We start from the raw sequence: 12,431 nt of genomic DNA on the forward strand, positions 1-12,431 counted from the left end.
GAAGGACGGATCCCTCAGACCATGTATCGACTACCGGGGCCTGAACAACATCACGGTTAAGAATCGATACCCGCTCCCGCTGATTCCGGAATTGTTCGACCGGCTGAGAGGGGCTCGGATCTTCACGAAACTGGATCTACGGGGAGCCTACAATTTGATCCGGATCCGCGCAGGGGATGAGTGGAAGACAGCCTTCAATACCCGTGACGGCCATTATGAGTATTTGGTCATGCCGTTTGGTCTCTGCAATGCTCCAGCCGTGTTCCAGGAGTTCGGTAATGAAGTGCTTCGGGATCTCCTGTATTCGTGCGTAGTAGTGTACCTAGATGATATTCTTATCTTTTCGCCTGATCTATCCTCTCATAGGAGAAGCGTACGCATGGTCCTGCACCGACTCCGGGAGAATCACCTCTACGCCAAAATTGAAAAGTGTCTCTTCGAACAGACCTCGCTACCCTTCTTGGGGTATATTATCACAGACTCTGGTCTAAAGATGGATCCCGAGAAACTCTCTGCGGTACTCAAGTGGCCCCGTCCTGTCGGTATAAAGGCCATCCAGCGTTTCCTTGGATTCGCGAATTATTACCGACAGTTCGTGCCGCATTTTTCCACGGTGACCAAACCCCTCACGGCCCTGACCCGTAAAGGAACTAAGCCAAACAGCTGGTCTCCTGAGGCTGAAGACGCCTTTCTGGCGCTAAAACGCTCCTTTGCCTCAGCGCCAGTCTTACATCGGCCGGTGGTCAGTAGGCCTTTTTGTTCTTTGACGCCTCTTCCACCGGAGCTGGGGCGGTTCTCTCTCAGCAAGCCTCCTCAGGTCAACTGGTGCCCTGCGGGTTCTTTTCCAGATCCTTCTCACCTGCAGAGTGCAACTACTCCATTGGAGACCGGGAATTGCTGGCCATTAAGATGGCTCTAGAAGAATGGCGGTACTTGCTCGAGGGGGTGGTGCATCCCTTTACTATCTTCACGGACCACAAAAATTTGGCCTATCTGCAGTCCGCGCAGAGGCTCAACTCCAGACAGGCCAGTTGGGCCTTGTATTTTTCTCAGTTTGATTTCAAGCTGCACTTCCGGCCCGGCGATAAGAACGTCAAGGCGGATGCACTCTCCAGGTCCTTACAGTCGCCTGAGGAGGACGAGGGTCCATCATATATTATCGAGCCTACCACGATGATCACGGTGGCCCCTGTGAACTTTTCTGCTCCTCCACCAGGCAAGACCTTCGTGCCTTGGAATAAGCGTCTGGAGGTGTTACGCTGGGGGCACTCCTCCAAGGTTGCTGGGCACGTCGGGACCAAGAAGACCCTCTCGCTCCTCGCCCGTTATTACTGGTGGGCCACCCTCCGCCAAGACGTGGTGGATTACGTTGCTTCTTGCACAACCTGTGCTCGGAACAAGGTCCCAAGGACCCTTCCCTCTGGCCTTCTCCATCCGTTGCCTGTTCTGGAGGCCCCATGGCAACAAATTGCTATGGATTTCGTGACTGACTTGCCTCGCTCAGCCGGTTGCACCACCATCTTAGTCGTAGCAGACCGCTTCTCCAAGATGGCTCATTTTGTCCCTCTGGCCGGATTGCCGTCAGCCCCGAAGTTGGCCGAGATCTTCATCCACCAGATCTTCAGGTTACATGGTCTCCCCCTACGGATTGTGTCTGATCGTGGGGTTCAGTTTACGTCTCGCTTTTGGAGGGCTCTCTGCCGACTTATGGGTACATCCACCGATTTCTCCTCCGCTTATCATCCACAGACCAACGGGCAAGTGGAACGGATAAATCAGGGCCTGACAACCTATCTGCGTACTTTTCCAAAGCTCATCAGGACAACTGGGTCTCACTTCTACCTTGGGCAGAATTCGCCCATAACAACCACCCCAGTGAGTCGACCACCAAATCTCCGTTCTTTGTGGTCTCTGGTCGCAATCTGGGGGTTCCACTGCCCTTTACCACGTCATCAGGAGTTCCGGCAGCAGATGCTCTCGCCATAGAATTTTCTAAGATTTGGAGGGAGACCAGAGAGTCCCTCGTGAATGCCAGTGCTCGAATCAAGAAACATGCGGACAAGAGAGAAAGGGACCTTCCTCCGTACCATCCTGGCGACAAGGTCTGGCTCTCGACCAAGCACATCCGCTTGAAAGTTCCTTCCTATAAGTTGAGTCCTCGTTACATCGGCCCCTTCGAGGTGCTAAAACGCTTCAATGAGGTGGCTTATATACTGAAATTGCCGGCCTCACTCCGGGTCCCCAACGCCTTTCATATCTCGCTCCTGAAACCAGTAGTTCTGAATCGGTTCCAACCAGCCTCCATTGCCCCTCCTTCGCCTGTTGGTTCGGATGACATCTTTGAAATAAGGGACATTTTAGCCATGAAAAAGGTCAGGGGGAGATCCCCCTTTCTTATTTATTGGAAAGGGTTTGGCCCTGAGGAGAGGTCCTGGGAGCCTCGAGAAAACATCAACGCCCCCTAATATTGAAAAAATTTCTGGCCAATCTCAGAAAGGGGGGATGTAAAGGGGGGGTACTGTGGCGCTCGCGGCCGTGCCCGGCCGCGCCGCCGTTCCGGTGACCCCGGCTGTTGCCGCCCCCGCCGGCGCTCCCGCCGCAGCGCGATCTCTTACCCTGCACTTCGTCCTCCGACGTCCCTGCGCCCTCTCCGTAGGTCGCGGGCGCGCGCCAGCGCTCTCTCTTCTGTCAGCGGTGGGCGGCGCTGAGGGCGGTGCGTACCGCCCACTTCCGGATTCCATGATATTTCAGGCGTTCTCTCCGTAGAGAGGACGCCTGAGGATAGTGTGTTGCCTTACACTCTGTTCTGGCCCCCTCTGTCATGTTAGGGATCTAGTTTAGGTTCTCTTTCCGTCCCTCTGCTGGTCTCAGTCCTGTCTCGCCTCCTCCTTGTCTCTCCCTCTCTCCGCTCCCTGGGTTTCGTATGTAACCGTCTCTGTACTTCCATCTGTGTCCTCCTAGTGTGCACTCCCTCGGCTCCTGTGCCTCCTCCTGTGTCCCCACTAGTAGCGGCTGCCCGCCGCCTCCTCATCCTATAACCCTGCTCTGTCCAGTATTCTTGGCCGCGCTGTCGCTCCGTGTCCCCGAGCCGTCCCTCCTGGTACCGGCTGTCGTGGTTCTGTCCTCTGCGGTGTTGCCCCTAACGATCCCTATATAGGGGTCGGTCATCACCTGGCGTGCTCGACCAAGGGGCTCCAGATCTGCGACCCAGAGGGTCCACTCTCAGACATTGTCCTTCCCTGTCTGTTACACTTCAAACAGGATTTCAACAATTGATAGTAGGCAAAATACTTTCTATATATTTCTTCAACATCATGCAGAGGCTCCTTCAGTTAGAGCAGTGGTCCCCAACCTTTCTGACCTTGAGAGCCACATTCAGCTCTGAGAGAGGGTCACGAGCCACATTCAGCTCTGAGAGGGGGTCAGGAGCAACATCCTGCTCCTGTGCCCCTTCAAAGTAGTGTCAACCAAAGCCCCCATTACTAGTATAATGATAACCAAAGCTTTTCCACAGAATCACTCCAAAGCAGTACACTGAAATCCAGGGGTTCCCACAATGTCCCCATTCATTATTCTCCCATCAAGCACTCCCAACACACTGTCACATCCAGCTTTGTGCACCTCCTCTAACAGGCAGTACCATCCTCCAGCGCACCAAACCTAAAACATCTCTAAACCCCTAAGACAAGTATATGTGCATCCAGATCTGCACATCTGTGCAGGACTACTCACAAAATTCACCATTTTGAGATGCACTCTTCATACCTGTTTGCTAGACCTGGAGCTAATGCACCTAGGTGGCAGACAGCCGTGAGCCACAACTAGTGTTGAGCATTCCGATACCGCAAATATTGGGTATCGGCCGATATTCACGGTATCGGAATTCCGATACTGAGTTCCGATACTTTTTGCATATCGAATACCGGAATCGGATGTTCCCATAATGCTATGAGCCAGTTTGATTTGATTCAGCCAATGAGGAATCCTCAGAAGTGTGGGCACATCCTGTTAGGCATGTAGGCATGTTAAGTAATGGCATGTCTGTGATTGGCTGCTGAAATTATGTCATGATGCACTATAAAAGCCGCCGCCGCCATTTAGGGTTCACTCTGCTGTGAATTCAGTTAGGGACAGGCTGCTGTTCAAGACTCTGAGGGACAGTTAGAGATAGCGATTTGCTATATAATATTGTGCTTTACCCAGGCTACATTATCAATCACTGTAGCTTTCTTTTGCCTTGCAGCGCTGTTCACAGCTGTCTGCAAGGTCTGTGTGAGTGCAGCTCACACTGTAGTGTGTCCTGCAGCCACCTCTGGTTGTAGACCGTTCAGTGTGCGTCACTGCCTCATACATATTTATTTTTGTTTTATTGCTGCTCATTTTTCATTAATTCTCCTATTAGTGTGCATCCATCCGTATCCATCTACATTGGTTGCAAACATATAGGAGTAGACAGCGGAGCCTTTCTGCAGCCTTTCAGTGCTAGTGCCCAGTTCTCTGCACTGTTCACAGCTGTCTGCAAGGTCTGTGTGAGTGCAGCTCACGCTGTAGTGTGTCCTGCAGCCACCTCTGGTTGTAGACCGTTCAGCGTGCGTCACTGCCTCATACATATTTATTTTTGTTTTATTGCTGCTCATTTTTCATTAATTCTCCTATTAGTGTGCATCCATCCGTATCCATCTACATTGGTTGCAAACATATAGGAGTAGACAGCGGAGCCTTTCTGCAGCCTTTCAGTGCTAGTGCCCAGTTCTCTGCACTGTTCACGGCTGTCTGTGAGCTCTCTGTGTGTGAGTGCAGCTCACGTTGTAGCGTGTTCTGCAGCCACCTCTGTTTGTAGTCGGCTCAATGTGCGTCACTGCTTCATACATAGTCCTTTTTTTGTTTTATTGCAGCTCATTTTTCCTGATGTTTTCTCCTATTAGTGTGCTTCCATCCGTATCCATCTACATTGGATGGTTGCAAACACGATACAGGAGTAGATAGAGGAGCCTTATTTCTGGCTTGTGCCCTGCAGCCGCAGCCAGATTAGTATTAGCCTATTTTTTGGAGCCTCATCTATTGCATTGTAGGTTACCTTCCTGCATTGTAATAGCTCCAAAAAGTTTGTGATACTATCGATTTCACATCTTTGGTCAAATCCTTTTTGTTTTTTTTTAAAAAAAAAAACCACGTAAATAAAGTTCACCAAACACTCCACTTGACAGCTGTGTAGGCCGCATTAGCTCATATTAAAGTGTAGTCCACACACTTAATAAAATTAGTGTTTCTTATACCTGTTAGCAGCTGTTCAGGAATAAGCATACTAAGCCCTTTGTACTTTTCTGCCTATCTTTATCAGTCTACCAAGATGAAGAAGGCAGGGAGTAAGGCACGTGGGCGTGGAGTTTCAGCAGGGAGAGGATGTGGGGATTCTGTGCCTGCTGCGGGAACCAGTGACTCAGCATCCCCCAGTTTTAGCAGGCAACAGTCCTTTATGCGCAGCTTTGTAGGACCTCGCCATACCCCAATGCTGCGGGACGAACAAATTGAAGCCGTTGTCGGATGGATGGCAGCTAACGCATCGACTTCAATTACTTCCACATCCTCTCAGGGCCAGAGCACTGAAGAGAAACCATCTGTCTCTTCACCACCTGCCAAATTGCCCAGGCAGTCAGAGAGCCCTGGACAGGAGCCATCTCTACTTCTGTTCTCTGAATCTTTTGGCTTGGAAACAGGGGGCCAGCCAAGCAGCATTCTAGAATGTGAAGAAGAGGGAGTATGCAGTGATGTGCAACTGCTTTATCCCTCAGAATCTGAAGAGGCGGGTGGGCCAGTGCCTATGGTCAGCACACCTCAGTACGTATCAGATGATGAGACTCAGGTGCCACTTTCTGGTGCGTACTGTGCTGGCGAGACTACCCAGGAGAAGCAGGTGTTTGAAGAGGGGAGTGTAGATGATGAGGTCCTTGACCCATCATGGCGTGAGGAACAGGAAGGTGGTGGGAGCAGCTCTGAGGAAGAGATTCCCCAAACGGCCAAAACAGGAGGGAGAGGGAGGTGGAAGAGTTGGTTGCCTGTAGCCTCCACTTCGGCACCCGTTAGGAGCATTCCTCTTCCAAAACCCAAAACGGGCGCTCCCAGGACTTGCAGTGCGTGGTCCTTTTTTGACACAGTTGCAGATGACATTTGCTTTGTCAAATGCAAGCTGTGTCATCAGAAAGTCAAAAGAGGGAAAATGTCAGCAACCTCAATACCACAAATATGTGGAAACATGTGCGGACCAAGCACGTGGTGGAGTTACAAAGACACACTGAAGACGTAGGCCAACCTACAGCACCACCTACCACCTCTTCAGCTCGTGTTGTAGCCTCTTCCTCCAGCTCAAACACAGCTGGTTCGGCTTCCTCACAGGATCGCCATGGAAGAACCTCTGGCACTGTTGTCCAGAGACCCAGTGACATTCCACCCACAGCACCACGTTCCCTGTCATCCTCACACTCCCAGGCCACGCTACAGCCATCGGTAGCACAGGCATGGGAGAAAAGGCGGCCATACTCGGCAAACCATCCCCGAGCACAGGTTCTGAATGCTGGCATTGCAAAACTCCTGGCCCTTGAAATGCTCTCATTCAGGCTGGTGGAGACTGACACCTTCCGTAACTTCATGGCATTGGCAGTCCCAAAATACACCGTGCCCAGCCGCTTTTATTTCAGCAGGCAAGCCGTCCCTGCCCTGCAAAAGCATGTGGAGGGAAAAATTAAACATGCGCTACTAAACGCCGTCAGTAGCAAGGTCCACCTGACCACCGATGCGTGGACCAGTAACCATGGACAGGGACGATACCTTTCCCTCACTGCAAATTGGGTCAATTTTGTGGAGCCGGGTACAGATCTTGAGAGTGGCGCTGTACGTGTTCTGCCAACTCCAAGGATTGCAGAAATCCAGTCTGTACACGTTGACTCCTCCTCATACTCCAGTTCCTCAGAATCAGCGCTGCAGGAGCCGTCACGGTCTACCTCCACATGGAGCCGTGAACGCTTACCCGATATGAGCACAGCCGTGGCCAAACGTCAACAGGCTGTACTGAAATTAATTTCTTTGGGGAATCGAAGCCACACAGCGCAGGAGCTCTGGAATGCCATCAAGCAGGAGAGCGACGTGTGGTTTGTGCCAGCGAATCTCCAGCCAGGCTGGGTAGTGTGTGACAATGGCCGAAATCTGGTGGCAGCTCTGGGCCTAGACAACCTCACTCACATCCCATGTCTGGCACATGTGCTCAACTTGGTCGTGCAGAGCTTTCTGAGGGACTATCCGGATCTTGATGCACTGCTGCACAAGGTCCGCATAGAGTGCGCATCATATGTGACCTACCCACCAGGTGGAATTAAACGTTACATATGTTGGAGCGGTTGTGTGAGCAGCAGGCAGCAGTAATGGAGTACCAGCTGCATCAGGTGCAAACAAGTCGCACTGTGCGCCGGTGACACTTCAGCCCCACTGAGTGGGCCTCTATGAAGGACATCTGCCTTGTTTTGCGTGCCTTCGATGATTCCACGCGGATGGCGAGTGCAGATGATGCACTAGTCAGCATGACTGTCCCCCTTATCTGCCTGCTTCAAAAAACACGGCAAGCACTAAGGGAGGAGGTTTTGGAAGAGGTGGAGGATGAGGAGTCACAAATGCCATCTGCTTCTGGACAGTCTGCGCAACGCGGTTCCTCAGAAAGGCCTAGGCAGGGGACACTTTGTGAGGAGGATGAGGAGGAGTCAATGGAGGAGGAAGATATCTCTACAGAGGAGGGAGGTACACAAAGCTCTAGTCAGTATGTACAGCGAGGGTGGGGTGATGCAGAGCAGGCAGAGATCACACCTCAAGCGGGGACAGCGGTTCTTTGTCAGTTGGGAGTCTGCAGCACATGGTTGACTTCATGCTGCAGTGCCTGAGAAACGACCGCCGCATCGCCCACATTATCTACATGGCTGATTATTGGGTGTACACCCTCCTAGATCCTCGCTACCGGGACAACTTACAAAGCCTCTTAACACCGTTGAACCGGGAGCGTAAAATGCGGGAGTACCAAGACACACTGGTGCATTCCATCATGTTCTCCATTCCACCTGAGAGCAATGCTGCTAGTGCTTTACAAAGCAGCTCTGTGCGTCGAGGCAGTGGAGGAAGCTCTGCACAAAGAGGGAGCAGAGGCAGCGCCTCAGAACAAGGCAAGACCAGTATGGCCCAAATGTGACAAAGTTTTGTGTGCCCACCACAAATGTCTACACCATCACAGACGGCTCCAGTCAGCAGGAGGCAACGTTTCCGTCAGATGGTGACAGACTACATGTCTTGCCCTCTCAGTGTACTCCAAGACGGCTCTTCCCCCTTCAAGTTTTGGGTCTCTAAGCTGGATACATGGCCAGAGCTTAGCCAGTATGCATTGGAGGTGCTGGCTTGCCCTGCTGCTAGTGTATTATCGGAACACGTCTTTAGTGCCGCAGGAGGTGTACTAACAGATCGTCACACGCGTCTATCCTCCGATAACGTTGACCGGCTTACTTTTCTGAAAATGAACAAGGCCTGGATCTCGCCGGATTTTGCCAGTCCTCTTCCAGAATAAATAATTGGTTGGCAACAGTATCCAGGTCTCCTGTTGTGTTCATGTTTCTACCACCTGAACTGTAATCCCTGGGCTCCAACACCGCCAGTTGTTGCTCAGAAGTGCCATCTGCACAGAGAAAAACACATGCTCCAGTGTTAGTGGGGTTCAGTAACGCCAGCTTCTCCCCTCCTGTGTGTCCGGCAATATCTCCTGCTCCCTCCACATTCATCCCAACTTCAGATATTAAACTTGCTCCAATTCGGCCTTAGCCTACTCCATGAATGACCCTGGGCTCCAACACCGCCAGTTGTTGCTCAGAAGTGCCGTCTGCACAGAGAAAAACACTAGCTCCAGTGTTAGTGGGGTTCAGTAACGCCAGCTGCTCCCCTGCTGTGTGTCCGGCAAAGTCTCCTGCTGCCTCCACATTCAAGCTACATCAGATATAAAACTTACTCCAATTAGGCCTCAGCCTAAACCCTGATTGAACCTGGGCTCCAACACCGCCAATTGCTGCTCAGACGTGCCGTCTGCACAGAGAAAACCACTAGCTCCTGTGTTAGTGGGGTTCAGTAACGCCAGCTGCTCACCTGCTGTGTGTCCGGCAAAGTCTCCTGCTGCCTCCACATTCAAACTACATCAGATATAAAACTTGCTCCAATTAGGCCTCAGCCTAAACCCTGATTGAACCTGGGCTCCAACACTGCCAGTTGCTGATCAGAGAAAAACACATGCTCCAGTGTTAGTGGGGTTCAGTAACGCCAGCTGCTTCACTGCTGTGTGTCCGTTAAAGTCTCCTGCTGCCTCCACATTCAAACTACATCAGATATAAAACTTGCTCCAATTAGGCCTCAGCCTAAACCCTGATTGAACCTGGGCTCCAACACCGCCAGTTGCTGCTCAGACATGCTGTCTGCACAGAGAAAAACACATGCTCCAGTGTTAGTGGGATTCAGTAACGCCAGCTGCTCCCCTGCTGTGTGTCCGGCAAAGTCTCCTGCTGCCTCCACATTCAAACTACATCAGATATAAAACTTGCTCCAATTAGGCCTCAGCGTAAACCCTGATTGAACCTGGGCTCCAACACCGCCAGTTGTTGCTCAGAAGTGCCGTCTGCACAGAGAAAAACACATGCTCCAGTGTTATGAATGAGTCACCGTAGGTGGCAAAAGCAGAAATACAAGCTAAGTCCAGAAAACCAGAGAAGTTGGCAACTATCAGATTGCAGACCCCTGAACCTATCAACACAACTAGCAGTAGCCGTGGGGGGTTCCTACGATGCCCTAGACCCCTCGATCACAGCCGGAGAAATACATAGGCCTAAAGAAAGAAAGGGGAAATCTAAACTGCCCCAGAGCAGACCCCAAAGCAATAGGCAGCCCCAACATATAATGACGGTGAAGCAAGATGAAAATACTAACACAGACAGAAAGATAGACTGAGCAAAGACGGGGCTCCAAAACTACCTAGATAGGAAAGGACAGGAAGGCTGCTGTCTGCAATCTGCCAAAACCCTATCAAAGACATAAGCCAACCAGCTGATATGAAAAAGGCTCTGAAGCAGCTAGGCTTCAAAAACTGAATCAGCATTCAGGTATTTTCAAAAGACGGAGCTAAATGAATTCAGCACACCCCAGCAGGGAATGGCAGAAATCCAGAAAAACAAAGCAAAAACAAAGTCAAAGCACAAAAGCAAAAGGCCGAGCAGCAAACTTAGCTTTGGAGGAGCAGGAATTCAGACTGGTCTCCAAGGATCCCACAGAGAAATCACCCGCAGGGCAGAAGGGCGTCGGCAGCATTATATCCAGTCCGTAACTCCACTCAGCCAGTCACAATCATCAGCCTCAGGTGTTTGACAATCAGGCTCACTACCTTTCTTTACTAGTGTTGAGCATTCCGATACCGCAAGTATCGGGTATCGGCCGATACTTGCTGTATCGGAATTCCGATACCGACTTCCGATATTTTTTCAATATCGGAATTCGGCATCGGAATCGGAAGTTCAAAGTTGATTGACAGCCTGACGTCATCATGATGCGCGGTGTGTGCGCATCATGATGCGCCGTCATTTCGGGCCTTCCGGGGGTCTCTGCCGGCCTGCCGGGGGGCTGTGTGGACTGCCCGGGGTCTGTACCGGCCTGCCGGGGGGCTGTGCCGGCCTGCCGGTGGTCTGTGCACCCTGTGGGGGTCTGTACCGGCCTGCCGGGGGGCTGTGCCGGCCTGCCGGTGGTCTGTGCACCCTGTGGGGGTCTGTACCGGCCTGCCGGGGGGCTGTGCCGGTCTGCCGGTGGTCTGTGCACCCTGTGGGGGTCTGTACCGGCCTGCCGGGGGGCTGTGCCGGCCTGCCGGGGGGCTGTGCTGATGTCCGGGGGTCTGTGCAAGCATCGTCCGATGGGACTACAAGTCCCATCTGGCGATGCCTGCTACCATGACAGTGATTGACACATTAGCCAATGATGGGACAGTAGTAGTCCCATCATCCGGCTAATGTGTTAAATGTTAAAAAAAAAAAAAAAAAAATACTACATACATACTACATGCATGCTACATACATACTACATGCATGCTACATACATACTACATGCATGCTACATACATACTACATGCTACATACATACTACATGCTACATACATACTACATATATACTACATGCATGCTACATACATACTACATGCTACATACATACTACATATATACTACATGCATGCTACATACATACTACATGCTACATACATACTACATGCTACATACATACTACATATATACTACATACATACTACATACATGCTACATACATGCTACATACATACTGCATGCTACATACATACTACATACATACTACATACATACTACATACATACTACATGCATGCTACATACATACTACATACATACATACTACATGCATGCTACATACATACTACATGCATGCTACATGCATGCTACATACATACTACATGCTACATACATACCACATACATACTACATACATACTACATACATACTACATGCTACATACATACTACATATATACTACATGCATGCTACATACATACTACATGCTACATACATACCACATACATACTACATGCTACATGCTACATACATACTACATATATACTACATGCATGCTACATACAAGGATACCTACCTTCCGTCATTGGATTCCTGCAGCCCGTAGAGAACGGCAGCATCATCTGATGCTGCAGTTCTCTACCCAAGATCGTCGTGGGACACACTCGTGGACTGCTTCGGATCGTGGGTGAGTATTTTTGTGGTTTGTTATGTTAATATTTATTCCGGAAAAGACAATGGCTTCGGGGAACAATGTGACAAGTATTGGTAAGTATGTTACTCTATGTTATATGTACTGTATGTCTATGTATGTATTGTATGAATGTATTGTATGTAGTATGTATGTAGTATATATGTGGTATGTATGTAGCATGTAGTATGTATGTAGTATGTATGTAGCATGCATGTAGCATGCAGTATGTATGTAGCATGCATGTAGTATATATGTAGTATGTATGTAGCATGCATGTAGTATATATGTAGTATGTATGTAGCATGTAGCATGTATGTAGTATGTGGTATGTATGTAGCATGTAGTATGTATGTAGCATGCATGTAGTATATATGTAGTATGTATGTAGCATGTAGTATGTATGTAGTATGTATGTGGTATGTATGTAGCATGTAGTATGTATGTAGCATGCATGTAGTATGTATGTAGTATGCATGTAGCATGCATGTAGCATGCATGTAGTATGTATGTAGTATGTATGTAGTATGTATGTAGCATGCAGTATGTATGTAGCATGTATGTAGCATGTATGTAGCATGTATGTAGTAT

Source organism: Dendrobates tinctorius, unplaced genomic scaffold (assembly GCF_039654945.1).
Source record: "Dendrobates tinctorius isolate UK_male_01 unplaced genomic scaffold, ASM3965494v1 ptg000157l, whole genome shotgun sequence".
Classification (NCBI taxonomy): Eukaryota; Metazoa; Chordata; class Amphibia; order Anura; family Dendrobatidae; genus Dendrobates; species Dendrobates tinctorius.